At 48.9% G+C, this 15,370-nt stretch overlaps 1 protein-coding gene across 6 annotated transcripts in view; it reads left to right on the top strand.

Annotated features, from left to right (window-relative positions):
- LOC115463677 (alpha-1,4-N-acetylglucosaminyltransferase-like) overlaps window positions 1–15,370 on the top strand; it is a 188,714-nt gene that overhangs the window by 55,984 nt on the left and 117,360 nt on the right. For 3 of the 6 annotated variants that reach the window (XM_030194389.1, XM_030194384.1, XM_030194388.1), the window contains exons 1-2: window positions 2,393–2,464; window positions 7,402–7,508. The exons of 1 other annotated variant lie outside the window; for it this stretch is intronic. The gene's annotated coding sequence lies outside the window, so the exon portion shown is untranslated. Of the gene's footprint in view, window positions 1–524; window positions 536–2,188; window positions 2,194–2,392; window positions 2,465–7,401; window positions 7,509–15,370 lie in introns of those variants that run through there. 2 more of the 6 variants (XM_030194385.1, XM_030194387.1) reach the window with 2 other exon arrangements.

A 15,370-nucleotide genomic window follows, 5' to 3' on the forward strand; every position in this document is an offset into this window, starting at 1 on the left:
TCGTGCCACACCCCACCGTTCTACAGGAGCGTCACCCTTTGAGATGATAACAGGTAGGGAAATGATGTTACCAATTCATTTGTTGTACAGGACTAATGATGTGAACTTCTCCAGTGCTACTACCTCTCAAGAGTATGTCACCCATTTGTGCCAGCACTTGCAAAGTGCCTTTTCCTTTGCCCACAAGAAGTTGGAAAGTAGCGCTAGAGGTAGGAAAGCCTACTATGATCAAGGGACTACCTCCAAAGAATACCAAATTGGCAACAAGGTATTCTATTTCAATTTTGCCAGAAACAAGGTTAAAGAAAAGAAATTTCTTCCTAGTTGGCATGGTCTATTCCCTATAGTGGAAAAAGCTTCACCTGTGGCTTACCAAATTCGCCTCCAGAAAAATTCTCAAGGGGAAAATGTCCTTAAATGGGTCCACATCAATCAGCTGAGACCATGTCATCCCCGTCATTTGGTTCCTGATACATGCATTCTTATGTTTTAAGATTTTATTAATCATCACCATTATGTGGACCATTTTGTTCCTGTTTGATGTCTTCTTGATGCGAGAAGTTGTCCATGTACACCTCATCATTCATCAAGGTCCACCACCATTGACTTTGTTATATTTTGTAAAGTCCAACCATGAGTAATTCTCCAACATACAACATCTTGTTCCATTATCATCTTCTGTACTAACTTTGCTGATACTTTTGCCATGCTGAATGTAGTATTATGATTTGATGTTGATTATTTCATGTGTTAAGACATTTTCTCCGAGGACAAGCAGGCTGCTTGTTCTCACTGATGGGTGACGTCCACGGCAGCCCCTCCAATCTGAAACTTCACTAGCAAAGGCCTTTGCTAGTCCTCGCACGCCCATGCGCACCGCGCATGCGCGGCCGTCTTCCCGCCCGAACTGGCTCGTGTTCGTCAGTCTTCTTTTGTCCGCGCTCGGTACGGTCATGTTTGCGCCGTTCGCGCCCCTTAAGTTGACCCTCGCGCGTCTTTTGAATTTTTCGCTCTAAAAAAAAAAAAGGGCTTTCGGAGAAGGGCCTTTCGGTCTTTTTCCTTTCCCCGTATTTCTAGTTTTTGGCCCCGATAAGTTTTCTTTCGTTTCGGGGTAGGCCCCTTTGAGGCCTCGGGTCGAGTTTTTTTCTCCCCCTCTTTTTGGTGCCTTACCGCAATTACGAGTTTTGATTTCGCCGGCGTGATTTTTCCGCCCATGTCATCGAAGTCTCCCAGCGGCTTCAAGAAGTGCACCCAGTGCGCCCGGGTAATCTTGCTCACTGATAGGCACGCGTTGTGTCTTCAGTATCTGGGGGCTAGGCACCGCCCGCTGGCCTGTAGTCTTTGCGCCCTTTTACAGAAAAGGACTCAGGTAGCGAGATTGGCCCAGTGGAACGTTTTGTTCTTGGGCTCTTCGTCGGCATCGGCACCGGGAGTATTGAGTGCGTCGACGTTGACAGCGTCAAGGCCTCCGCCCTCGGCCGCAACTGTATCCATTGCATCGAGGCATCGACCCTCTGCATTGTCGGGGCCGAGACATCGGAAGGCTGCATCGGCGTCGGTGGTACCGGGACCTCCACTAGTGCTGATGTCGTCGGACGGTGGTGCTTCGTCTGGAGTGCAGGTGAGGGCTGTCCATTCCCCTGCTGGTGGCGGTGAGCCTTCGGGTGGGTCTCCCCCTACCCTGAGGGCTCCTGCGGTACAGCCCCCCTGAGACCGACCTTCTTCGGCCTCGGCCCCGAGGAAGCAACGGCTGGATTCTACGTCCTCCTCGTCGGTACCGGGAAGCTCCGGTGACATACTTCATTTGAAAAAGTCAAAGAAGCATCGACACCAGTCTCCTTCCCGCGTTGGTACCGAGAGCTCTGGGTCGCCGAGGGAGTTGGCACCCAGCAGGCATCAGCACCCGGAGGACCGCTCACCCTCTGTTCAGGAGGTGTCGATAATCCAAGTACATATTCTCTGTATTGCCAATTAGTCCCGTTATCTCTTGGGAACGTTGGGGGAGAGAAGCTCTCGGCTACAGGAATATGCAATCATCCTGGAGGATCTGAACTAACAAGGAGTTGGCATGACATCTATAACAACAGTTTGCTTCTGGAACATGCAGGTGGCTGAACATGATGTCATTGGTCTATAGGTATCATCTGACAAGGAGATACCAAAGATTTGGACTGAAGAAAGCTCTGAGAAAGGGTTAGAGGGGAATCACCAGAAGAGTGGACAGGTGAACAGAACGCTCGGATGAGCCAGAGACTGTTTTCCTAACCCCAGAGGACTTGCATACCTTGTAGCAAGATCCTAAGGTTCTCTCAGCTACAAGAAGACCTATTCTACTGACTGTGCCCAGACATTCAGAATAAACCTCGGACCTTATCTCAGGACTGAGAGACTTGCTGATAATCAGCTCGAGACTCTGAAGGAAACATCCGCTTCTCTACTCTTTGGTTTGTGCCAGACCGGCAAGGTGAGATACAGGATATATTTCCTATAGTCACTGGGAGTTAGTTCTTGGTTATTTGCTGACATATCATTTTTGGATGTATGGGTGCAAAAAGATGGGGAGAATTTCAAGACGACAGTATTCTCTAAACCAACCGACCGTAACTCCCTGTTACACTATGGGAGTATGCATCCACAATTAAAAAACACAATTATAAACATATTTTGCCAGCCTCTATGCCAGCCTCAAATACCGTACCCACCTCCGTGACAGCAGAATGTGTTCTATCCTTTGACAGCCTTTCCCTGGTTGTGATGTGGCTCTCGGGTGAGTATGACACCTTTTCTGTTAGGTGCACTGCAGAGTCACATCAGCAATGCATTGTGGTGGGTGTAGGGTAGTGGGCTCTACTCCCATGGTGCTTTTTCCCCTGCTAACTGGGTCAGAGTGTGCCCTGTTTTGTTTCCGGTAGTCCATGAAGAAAAACATCCCATATGCCCAATTCATGCGACATAGACGCATATGCGCTCAAGATAGTGACTTTAAATCAAGCACAAAGGGATTAAGTGAGAAATTCTTACAACAAGGATATCCAAAACAACTGATCAGGAAAATGGCAAAACGAGCGAAATTTAATCCACGAAAAGCACTATTGGAGTATAAATCTAAATAAACAAGAAGATGAAGATATTTTGCCTTTTGTTCTAAAATTTAACACGGACACGGAACGGATTAGCAAAGCCCTAAAAAGACACTTTGAGCTACTAAGAACGCACCCCGTGTTTAGGCAATCTAACATCTTATTTTACACCAAAGGGGGTGTAATCTGGGGGACCAGTTAAGTGTTAATGATGTGTGGACCCCAAAAAACCCCAGGACAGAACCGGAGAAACATTTGAAATGTGGACGTTGCTCGGTATGCCAGATTATGATAGAAGGAAGTGTGTTTATCCAACTGAAAACAGGGCGGAAATGCATGTTGAAAGCAATCACCACTTGCGAATCTACTGCAGTAGTATATCTAGCTTATTTTCGAAAGTGATCGCCGGCCATTTCCCGACGTAAATCAGGAGATGGTCGACAATTTCTTGAAAGCGGCATTTTTGACAGCATCGCTGCTTTCCCGTTGCTTCACCAGCGAAAGTTCAAGGGGGCGTGTCAGTAGCTTAGCGAAGGCGGGCATGGGTGTGGCTAGCAGATGGCTGGCTTTCGCCTATAATGGAAAAAAAAAGCGGCGTTAAGCAGTGTTTTGCCGGGTTTACTTGGTCATTTTATTTTCACGACCAAGCCTCAAAAAGGTGCCACAACTCACCAGATGACCACCGGAAGGAATCGGGGATGACCTCCCCATACTCCCCCAGTGGTCACCAACCCCCTCCCACCCTAAAAAACACAATTATAAACATATTTTGCCAGCCTCTATGCCAGCCTCAAATACCGTACCCACCTCCGTGACAGCAGAATGTGTTCTATCCTTTGACAGCCTTTCCCTGGTTGTGATGTGGCTCTCGGGTGAGTATGACACCTTTTCTGTTAGGTGCACTGCAGAGTCACATCAGCAATGCATTGTGGTGGGTGTAGGGTAGTGGGCTCTACTCCCATGGTGCTTTTTCCCCTGCTAACTGGGTCAGAGTGTGCCCTGTTTTGTTTCCGGTAGTCCATGAGGTAGTGGCCATTTTTGTCATCCACTTTTAGATCCCTTTCATGTGTTACCCACCTTAGAGAACTTAGTTCTTACCTTGAATGTTGATGAAAGAGGGCATTGTACATCATTCTGCTAGCTCTGACCTACTGCTAATCTCAGTACCAGGGAGACTCTTTGCCAGTGGGGCACAACCTCTGATCTGCAGTTAACTGTGAGTAAACGTGCTTATCCAAATAAAGGACTTTTTCCAAAGAGATTAGTCTTCAGGTGTCAACTGGTGTGCCAAGGTTATACAGCAGCAACAAGTCCTAGAGGCCTGCGTGTATGCAGGTCCCTGGAGCAATTTTAGTGGGTACCGCAGTGCACTTAAGGCAGACGGACTCAGGCCCATCCCCCCCCACCTGTGCTGATAATGGGAGCCCTCCAAAACCCACTGTACCCACATGTAGTTGCCCCCTTCACCCCTAAGAGCTACAGTAGTGTTGTACATGTGTGGGTAGTGGATTTTTTTTGGGGGGGGGGGTTGGGGGGCTCAGCACCCAAAGCAAGGGAGCTACTATGCATGTGGGAGCCTTTTCTGAAGTCCACCGCACTGACCCCTAGGGTGCCCAGTTGGTGTCCTGGCATGTGAGGGGGACCAGTGCACTACAAATGCTGACTCCACCTACGACCAAATGCCTTGGATGTTGCCGGGTTGGAGATCGCCGACATTTTTTTCCATTATCGCTGAAAAACAAAACCGGTGATCTCAACCCAGGCGAACTCTGGCATTTGGCCGGGCTAAACCGTATTATCGAAAAAAAAGATGGCCGGCCATCTTTTTCGATAATACGGTTCCGGCCAACTGTAGTGCCGCCGCCAAAATAGATCGCAGGCCATCTATTTGGCCGGCGACGTTCGATTATACCCCTCTATGTGATCCAATGCCCTTGTGGATTACTATATATAGGGCAAACGACCAGAAGTCTGAAAGTCAGACTTATTGAACATCGGTCCTGCATGAAATTGGGTAAACAGGAGGCCCCGAAGGTGATCCACAATGAAAGATGTCAACATAAATTTCAGGATCTGTCATGTATGGTGTTAGAGCAGATCCAACCCTCATTGAGATGTGGTGATGTAAGTAGAACATTACGTCAGAGAGAACAGAAATGGATCTTCTTTTTTAGGACTGTTGAACCAGATGGATTAAATGTGCGAGTGGAATGGTCGGCGTTCTTTTGAAGATTGGAGCTGTGCATTGGCATTGCAGGATGACAAAAGGATGTGATGGAATCTGCGTATGTGGGGAGGAAGTGATGTAATTCGAAGTGAAGGAAGTGGATGGGAGGAGCTTAAAGAACATTTAAATGGCGTCTGTGATTAGGGGTGCTTTACTGGATTAATGCTTTTGGAAGTATCCGATGGATGGCAGTGAATGCTAGTTTGGAACAAGAACTTTTTGGAAAATACCCCTGATGCAGCAATCACGAAACGGGATAACCAGAGAGAGGGGCCGTGAATAGATGGACACTTTGGCGGCTATATCAAGCTAAGTGCTTTGGGGGTGGCCCCCCTCTGTTTGTTCGTGTTTTGGATACAATTGCATTCAATTTTGAAGATACTAATTCTGCCAGGTAAAGAAATAATTGAGATATACTGAATCTGGGAAATACAGTACATAAGTAGAATAGATAGTGGACACACCAAGTAGATAGTAGAAGAAAATGCATTTAAAATAGATATCATTTATGTGTGGAGTTTTTTGAAGTCACATGATGGCACGCCGAGCCCTTGCCTTCTAGCCCGCGGAAGTGGACTTGTGGGGCGGCGACTCTGAGACTTTTTCTTCACATTATATTATACATGTATATATTTAGATACATTTGACATATCAGAGATATCTAGGCACTACTGTCCGGGTGGGAGTGCCACGAGATTTGACACAGGAAGTGTGAGCCTGTGTGGGGATCTTCACAAAGTTGTAGATTTAGAGGGGCATAATCGAAAGGTCATCCAATTACAAATTAGGACGTCCTTACAAAATCGTCCAAAATCAGGCAGGTATAATCGAAAAATACTATGGACGTTCTTCGACATTCGATTATCCCTGTTCCAAACGACCAAATGAGGGGCACATAAAGGTTAGTAAACAGGGCGCCCTTACACATTCGATTATCGCAGGTGAAAACGACCAAATCAGAAAGTATAGTAAAAGAATGTACATAGTTGTTCCGCAAGTACAGTGCATGCTGCTCTGGACATCCAGGTACGGGAAATATGAGGAAGGTTCATACGCGTAAACTACAGGAGGATCATGCTGCTCCACCGAATTGTCCTCATATGTGCCGTATCTGGATGTCCGGAACTGCATGCACTGTACTTACGGAACATGCAGCTATATGCATATTGTGTATATGTGAAAAGGTTTGCATGCTTCATACTGATCTATATAAGGCAAGCTCTGCACGCATCAAGGGCCCGCACGCATAACAACCATTCATGCACGTCAGGGACGTCTGTGATTACGATGGCGTCCACGTGCTGATAGGGCCATATATGGGATGGTAATCCATATATGGAGCTGTGCATGAAACAACGTCCGTCATACAAGGGCCTCCATATAAGGCGCTTGTTTTCCAACGCGTATTCACTGAGAAATATGGAGCAGCTCCGACGAGAGCCCAATTTCAGTGAGGCCGAGAGCCTGCTGCTGGTGCGGCTGTGCCTTAGGTACCGGCACAGGCTCTTTATCCACCACCACCACCTGCCCCCTCCAGGATGCAGGCAATGAGAGCCTGGTCCCGCATTAGGGAGAGGCTGGAAAGGTAAGTGTTTGCCCCCCACCCCATCAGGTCCCCCTCCTGTACCTACACATATAACAGCTCCGTCATCAATGTAAGCAGTAACTGGAGTGTGAATGCAAGGATAATGAGTAATATGGGTACATGCACAATCAGTAATACAATGTATGTACTAGAAAGGAAATCCATTCCCACATCCCTACAATAATGCATACAAATGGTACTTTCTGGCCTCATGGCCACCTCTATGACATCACCTGCATAGGAGGCGATTCTGTGGGTGCTGTGGGTGCTTCAGCACCCCCAATATTGAAAGAATTCCTTGTATGTATCCAGGGAGGGGTTATTTCCATTGGGGTTAGCACCCCCAATAATTTAAAAAAGATGGCTCCTATGATCATCTGTACCAATGGAATGTGTGTCCCCCCCAACAGTGTTGAGCCTCTCTGCTATTTGAGTTACAAATGAATGTGTGTGCAGAAGGCAAAAAGGACCATCCCCTGACTCCTGCTGTACAAACTTATATCTTACAGACGGTTCGGGATTCACAGGGACCTTCAGTCCCTGCGCAGGAGGTTCAGGCACGTACGCCGCGAGAGCCCTCACATCATCAGGGCAGTGCTGCACCTGAGGGCTCAATGTAAGTCTTCAAAACAGGACATCTGTACTCATTTGTAAATGTATTTATTGAATAATGCAAATGTACTGTACAATATCACTTTCCATGTGGCTAATAGGCAACTAGTAAGTAATAACATATCTGTCCCAGATCAAGGCCTCAGGTTGCAGGTGCCCTCCCGTGAGTGTGGCTGCAACTTCCAACGATCCTCCCCCCGAGATGAATGAGATGACATGCCTTACTTTAGTATCCCCCTTTCTGGGGTGGGTGGATACTGTTTCCTGGTAGTCCTGCCTGAGGTCCTACTTTTAGTGGATGTCATTGCCTCATATAAAAGTTATGTGTTAACCCCCCTCCCCCCACCCCACAATACAAAGAACAAAAACAGGTCAGCAAACCGTCGTCACATATCAGAATGCAAACATGCTGGTCACCAATGAGTGTGGTCTGCCAACATGTCCTGTGTGTTCTGAGTCAGAGCAGCTTCCATGGTTCCCTGTCATGTCATCTGACGCATCTCAGTCCCCGTGCGTATAGGCCACGCCTCACCACACCTTTCCCCATCCCCCGCCTCAGGCCACCCAGCTACTGCACTATGCAAGCCATGTTGCATGTGCTGATCTCAACCACAATCCTTTTACATACACAGGGCTCCAGCAGCTGGAGGAGGAGGAGGCGGCCGAGGAGGGCCATCAGGAGGAGGAGGACACCTCCCCACCTGAGCCCCATTCCCTGAGCCATCTCCATCCCCTGAGGCAGCTCCATCCCCTGGGCCAACTCCATCCCCTGGGCCATCTCCAGCCCCTGGGCCATCTCCAGCCCTTGGCCCAGCTCCAGCCCTGCGCCTCCTGCAGCAGCTGGTAGATGGGCAGAACTAGGTGCTGCAGGAGCTGGCAGCCATAAGGCATGGTAATGAGCAGCTTCACAGCCCACTGAGGGTGCTTCTGGTGCTGCTCATTACCCTGCTACAGAGGGCTTTAGTAAGAGGGCGTGGCCGCCCTTGACAGACTTTGGGGGTTTGGGGGGGCTGGGGGGGATTTGTAAGGTTGGTGGGGATTTGTAGGGTTGGGGGGGATTTGTAGGGGTGGGGGTTGGGGGGGGGAATGGTGTGGCCATTTGTAAACAAATATATTTTTTTATATTGCATATAACAGGGTGTGTGTGTCTGTACCTTGTGCATTACATATAATCAAATGCTGGTGTTGATGTGAGAGGAGGCAGCAATATGCATTGCATGAAATTTGAAGTGTGAATGAGAAAGTTGATGCATCTCTGTGATAATGGTGGCCATACAGAAGCCCACCTGTTCATTCCAACCTGCATGGCCGTATGTGCAGGGAGGGGGGGGGGGGGCGGGGAGGCTGGATGGCCAGTACTGTTGAGGAACACAAATGGCCATCCAGCCTCTCTCCCTCCCCCTTACCATACAGCCCCACAGCACAGAATGGTATAAATAATAAATATGTTGTCTAGCACTTGTGATCTGCCAAGTAGAAACTTGCACATAACCCTAGGTAGCGCATACATGATGTTTTTTCAGTGATCACCAGACACCCTTACCCACAACCATACCACATCGGTGGGGGCCCACGAAGGAGCTACAAACAGCTGGCTCATCTTTTCACATTCAATGCATCAGCAATGGTATATAGTGCTGAGGAGAAAAGGGAAAACAATGGGGAAACCATTAGATGGATGCTTACTTCATCACAATTGCAATATAATACAAGAGTTACAGAAGGGCACAGGCTAGGGGAAATAAATAAATATGGTGTTAATTATTTTGTGTTTGCCCACACTTTTTTCAGTAGTAGCTCAAGGTGAGTTACATTCAGGTATTCTGGGTCTTTCTCTGTCCCAGGATGACTCTAAGTTTGTACCTGAGGCCATGGAGGGTTAAGTGACTTGCCCAAGATCACAAGGAGCAGCAGTGGGAATTGAACCTGCAACCTTGGGATTACAAGGCTGGTGCTCTAACCACTAGGCCACCTGCACATAATGGGGGTTGGGATCTGTAACCACAAACCCTCGCCCTCACCATGACTTCAGGGCTCAGAAGGCAGTACCTGTGGCCACCCTGAAACTAGTTTGCAGCCTACATGTTAGAAATGTTGTCGTTCCATAACTATGGAGGATTGTAGGACTTTGTTTGATAATGTGGTGAAGACAATCATTGCATATATTATTCCCCCCTCCCCCTCCCAGGCACCTTGAGAATGGGTGGCCACTTCATAAATGGGGACTGGGGTTCACCACATAAACAAGTATGGAACCTACCGGGAACCATACAGTAGCTCCAACAGCTGGCCCACAGCATTGAGGACCTGGCAAAACCACACAGTACGGCGCTGATGGCCTCCAACCAGTGCACAGGAACCTGGTGAAAATAGAGGTAAGAGTTGACTGCAGACTACATACAGTGAATGGACAGTCCTTGATCATGAGCAGAAAGAGAAGAGGTGGCTGAGAAGTATGAGCTTACCTTGAACTTCTATTGCAAGACTGTGTACTGCGGCTTCTATCTCCTGGACCATTAGCTCAATGTCTGCGTCAATGAAATGACCCTTACCGATGGGTGCTTGCTTTGGTGCCATTCTACCAATCTCTTCGCTCCCACAGACTGCCTGTTACTACCAGGCAGAGAGAATGGGAGACAGTAAGGGAGGCTCACGGGATAGTAACATAGAAAATGACGGCAGAAAAAGACCTGCACAGTCCATCCAGTCTGCCCAACAAAACAACTCATGTGTGCTACTTTTTGTGTATACCCTACTTTGATTTGTACCTATGCTCTTTAGGGCACAGACCGTATAAGTCTGCCCAGCACTATCCCTGCCTCCCAACCTCCAGTCCCGCCTCCCACTACCGGCTCTGCTATCCAATCTCGGTTAAGCTCCTGAGGATCCATTCACGGAGAAAGTGGTGGATGCTTGGAATGCCCTCCCGCAGGAGGTGGTGGAGATGAAAACGGTAACGGAATTCAAACATGCGCGGGATAAACATAAAGGAATCCTGTTCAGAAGGAATGGATCCTCAGGAGCTTAACCGAGATTGGATAGGGATGTGGAAGACTGGACACGGAAGCTGTGTTGGCTGAGGGCCACCACAAATCACAATCCCCCCAAAATACACAGGTGTACCGAAGCATACATTGCCAAACACAAACGTTAATATAAGTGAGGGTAAAACACTGTAAACTAATGTTAAGAACACCCACAAAAGTCCCAGCACAGGAAATCCCGGTTTAAATGGCAATCAAGAAAGGGAAGGCAGTTGGGGACGCCCATAGTTATCTACCCATAATCAAAATCACGCAACCCAAATCGCTACCTCAGCTGGACACGTTTAGGAATTTTGTGTGTAATCGAAATTAATGCGCCCATATCAGACACGCCTATCCCGTTCCAACATGAGTGTTCCTGGCGACTATTTAGATGCTCCTCTCCGTATTTTCGAACCTCATTGGTACAATGCTGCCACGCCAGCCCCTAACCCGGAAGGGTAATTTTACTGATGCTGAGGTGGAGCTACTGGTCCAGATCGAGCACAGACACAGCAATCTGTTCGCTTCCACAAGCCAGAGGCTGGATGCAACCACAAAGCAGCCCGAAAGGGAGGCGGTAAGGGACCGCCTGAATGCAGTCTTCCATTGTGCGAGGGACGTGGAGGACTGCAAGTGCAAGTGGCGCAAGCTGAGGCATGATGTGAGGAGGAAGGCTGGTGCCAATCCCGCAGCAGATGACACCGCGAACCTCACCCCCATGGAGCGCATGGTTCACGCCCTCTTACCCCAGGAGGGCATCCACGGGATTGGGTCCTTTGACACCTCTGCACAGGCTGAGGGCTCAGGTAGGTTGACCATTATGAAGCTGGGGTATCTGTTGTGCTGCACTACGTGTTACACAAGTGGGAGCCAGGAGGAGGGAGGTGGGGAGTGGGGGCCAGGAGGAGGGAGGTGGGAGGAGGAGTTACAGAAGTGTGTGTCTCTGAGTGTCTTCATATCTAGACTAACAGCCCACCTTTATGATGCTGTCTTGACCCCCTAACCAGTATTCACTTGCTCAGTATTATTATTATTATTATGACATTTGTACCCCGCATTTTCCCACATAATGCAGGCTCAATGCGGCTTAAGTTGAGCTAGATAATATATGTCTGTGTATCTTAATTACAATGTAAGCTCTATTTGATTAGTGATATTAGTAATGTGTGTCATAGGAGCAGACTCTGTGGGTGCTTGAGCACCCCCAATATAGAGGACATATCATGTATGTGTCCAGGGAGGGTTATTTCCACTGGCCTTAACACCCCCAATACTTGTTAACAGTTGACTCCTATGGTGTGTGTAGGTTACTATTGTGGCACACTTTGGGGCCCTTCCCCACTCCCTCCTCTTTTCCCATCACCAAACTGTGCATATCGCATGAAACTTAAGGAGCCAGTAATCTGGTTCATAAAGCAGTTCTAGGCAGTCTACCAAGTCAGTAGTAAAACAAGACATGCTCAAATGTCCTTCACTTTAACAAATATACAACAAACAGCTTGTCCACAAATCTGTGAGCGGTATCCTTCTCTTGGCTGTCCGTCCACCACCTCTACCCAGCTGCCTGTTGGGCTGTCTTTCACATCGGTGTCAATCCCATTCCTCCTCACCATCTCTTTGCTGGGTCATCAAGTGTGGGCCAATGTATATGAATGCTGAAAGACAAAAGTGGATTATTTTCACCAACATACTTCCTCACCCTTGTGCTATACAGGTGATGACTCTGATGAGGCTGGCCCTAGTGGCCTGCAGTCCCAGCAACGCACTACACCAGCAGTAGAGGCTGAACCTCCACCACCTGCAGCAGCAGAAGCAGCAGTAGAGGTTGTACCTCCACCATCTGCAGCCTTTGCTAAATAGGAGGATGCAGAAAGGGGGGCAGCTCCTCACCATCTAGCCAGAGAAGGCAGCTACTGCGGATGGCCACTGAATTGCTGCGGCACAATGTGCACTTGCAGGTGTACCGGCAGCAGAAATTACAGCTGCAGCGGGAAGCACTGCAGGCGCAGCGCCAAGCCCACCAGGAGGTGCTCCAGGTGCAGCGGCAAGCCCACCAGGAGGTGCTCCAGCAACTCCAACGGCTGGAGCATAGCATCGAGGGCCTGCGCCCTGACCTCACAGCACCTACTTCAGCCGTGATGCAGCACCAAGAACTGCCATCCACCTCCTCCAGTGGCCAGCAACCACCGGCTAAGAGGTGGTCCTTGAGATCATCCGCCTCCCCAGCCACTGCTGCAGCACCCACCACACCAGCTCCCATTCTGGGTCCTGTGCCCAGGTTACAGCCAACAAGGCTGGACTTCCACAGGGCAGCTGAAGCAGCAGGCTGCTGTGTAGATACAGAGGAGGACAGTGGGAGCAGCCCATCAGAGGAGTCGGAACAGACTTCTCCTGCAGCACCAGCTGTAAAGGAACACCATGGGAGGGGTAGGAGGGGACGGGGGAGGGGACGGGGAAAGTGATGGGACATGCTGGAGGGTGAGGGTTGGTGGGAGGGGGGTGATATGTTAATACTTATGTGATTGATATGAATAAATCTGCACTTACTCTCAGAGAAAACTTGTCTCAATGAGTCGTTGTCTGGCTCTAACCCCAAGCTGGTGAGTAGTGAGCTCGGCTCTGTGGGCGGGGGGGGGGGGGGGGGTGGAGGGGGCTCCTCTTCCTGCTCATCCGGGGCCTGCTCCTCTGGTGGCTGTGGCTCCTCTGGGAGGGCCTGTCCTCTGCGCTGGGCCAAATTGTGCAGCATGCAGCAGGCAACAAAGATTTTGGCCACCTTTTCAGGGCTGTAGAGGAGTTCCCCTCCAGACCGGTCCAGACAGCGGAATCGTTTTTTCAGTAGGCCAAAGGTCCGCTCAATGATCCCCCGGGTGCTCTGATGTCTCCTGTTGTATGTCTCTTCTGGCCCTGGCTGTGGGTGCACCACGGGGGTCATGAGCCAAGTCCTCTGCGGGTAGCCTCGGTCACCTTTGGGGAGAAGCAGGAGAAAGATGAGTGTGTATTGTTTGGAGCAGATACATTTTTTTGGGGGGGGGGGGGGGGATTAGGATAGTGGGTTGTGGAGTGAGCTGGAGGTAGACAGTGCTGAGGGTTGCCCAGTGGAGAAGGTATAGTTTGGGTACATCCACGTTGCACTTACCTAGTAGCCATCCACCAGTGAACTCCCCTCGCTCAAACCTCTGGAAGATGCCCGAGTGCTGCAGGATATACACATCATGCGTGGAGCCAGGGTAGCGGGCACACACATCTATGATCTCCACTCTGGGCATAACACCCCCCTTGCATGTTCATGGAGTGATATGCTTTGCGGTTTCTGTATGTGGCCTCTCATGCCCGGGGGGGTCTCAATGCAACATGTGTGCAATCAATCACACCTATGATTGAGGGGAAGTGAGCTACAGCATAGAACGCAGCCATATTGTTGTGCAGGGCCTGCGGGGTGCTGGGGAAAGTGATGTAGTGAGAGGTGTAAGAAAAGCATCAAGGAATTGGGTGAGACAGTGTGAAATAGAAGCCTGGGTGAGACCTGTGTTAACAGCTAATACAGACTGGAAACTCCCACTGGCCAGGACAGAGAGAGAGGCAGTGATTTTGAGGTGAACAGGGATGGGGTTATTCCTATGGGTCCGAGGCTGAAGGAGGGGTTGCAGCTGCTCACAAAGCTGCTGAATGGTCGCCCTATCGAATCTGTACCTTGTGAGACACTGCTGGTCAGTGAGGTCTAGGAAGGTGGTGCAGGGCCTGAACACTCGGGAACGTGAATACCTCCTGTGGTGTGTGGCCTCTTCCTCTAACATGCAAACCGCCAGTGAATTTAATTCCTCCATTTCCCCACCAGTGCAAGTATTAGTAGTAGTAGTAGAAAAACAAGAACAGCACACAGAATCTCACTCCCACCACGCCCTCTGGCCACTCACTCGCCAAACAGTACAGGGAGCACAGAGACAAACAGAGGTAAGGGAATACAATTTACACATGAGAACAGTGAATGGAGAGGGATAGGGGGAGGGGAAGGGGCCGATAGAGCAAGGAGTAGGAGTAGGGAACGGTCAAAAGGTAAGACACAAAAGAGGCAGGTGAGGGTGAAAACGTAACAGGTACTCAACACACTCAGCTTTCTCTGCAACCAACAATTCAGCTCTCCCAATAACGATCTTGCCACTCTCCAACTCCACACAATCGCTAATGGGTCTAAAGACGATTTCCTCCTTGCTCTGGTCACTTTTATTTCGGGTCTAACCAATGACGCCCATGTCCCCGCCCAAACAAAACCATTTCGCTATCCGTTACACGTTGTAGAAGACCACCTCGTAACGCCGCCCCCAACACGCCCCTTGTTAGGACATCCATATCTGAGCGTATGACCGATAAGGACGCACTGAACATCCTTTTTCCATTATTAGGTTTGGGCGCACTTTGCCCATGGAAATGTCTATATGCCTTTTGGGTCGAAATAGAGGCGGTTTTCTCTTTCGAAAATAAGCAGGTTATTGAGCTAGAGTGTACTAATATTCATAGATAGGTTTATGTCAGAACTCCTGGTCCTGTGTATTTAGCTGGTAACTAGGTATTTTGCATAAGACGTGTAATAAGTTCTCAAGTAATACATTAGGATTATCATATTGTATTTAGTCTGGTGATCATATATGTTATAGCATTATTTTTGTATTGGCTTTGCAATTTGCTACAGACCTATTTTTATATCTATATTTTATATAATAAATCTAATATATATTCTATCTGTGGCTTCAGTTCTTTCTTACAGCACTGCTAAGCTAGCATGTTAGGCTGATTATAGAGGTACGCCCCTAGACCCGAGTTCAGTTCATTGCCATCTGGTAAT

Source organism: Microcaecilia unicolor, chromosome 2 (assembly GCF_901765095.1).
Source record: "Microcaecilia unicolor chromosome 2, aMicUni1.1, whole genome shotgun sequence".
Classification (NCBI taxonomy): domain Eukaryota; kingdom Metazoa; phylum Chordata; class Amphibia; order Gymnophiona; family Siphonopidae; genus Microcaecilia; species Microcaecilia unicolor.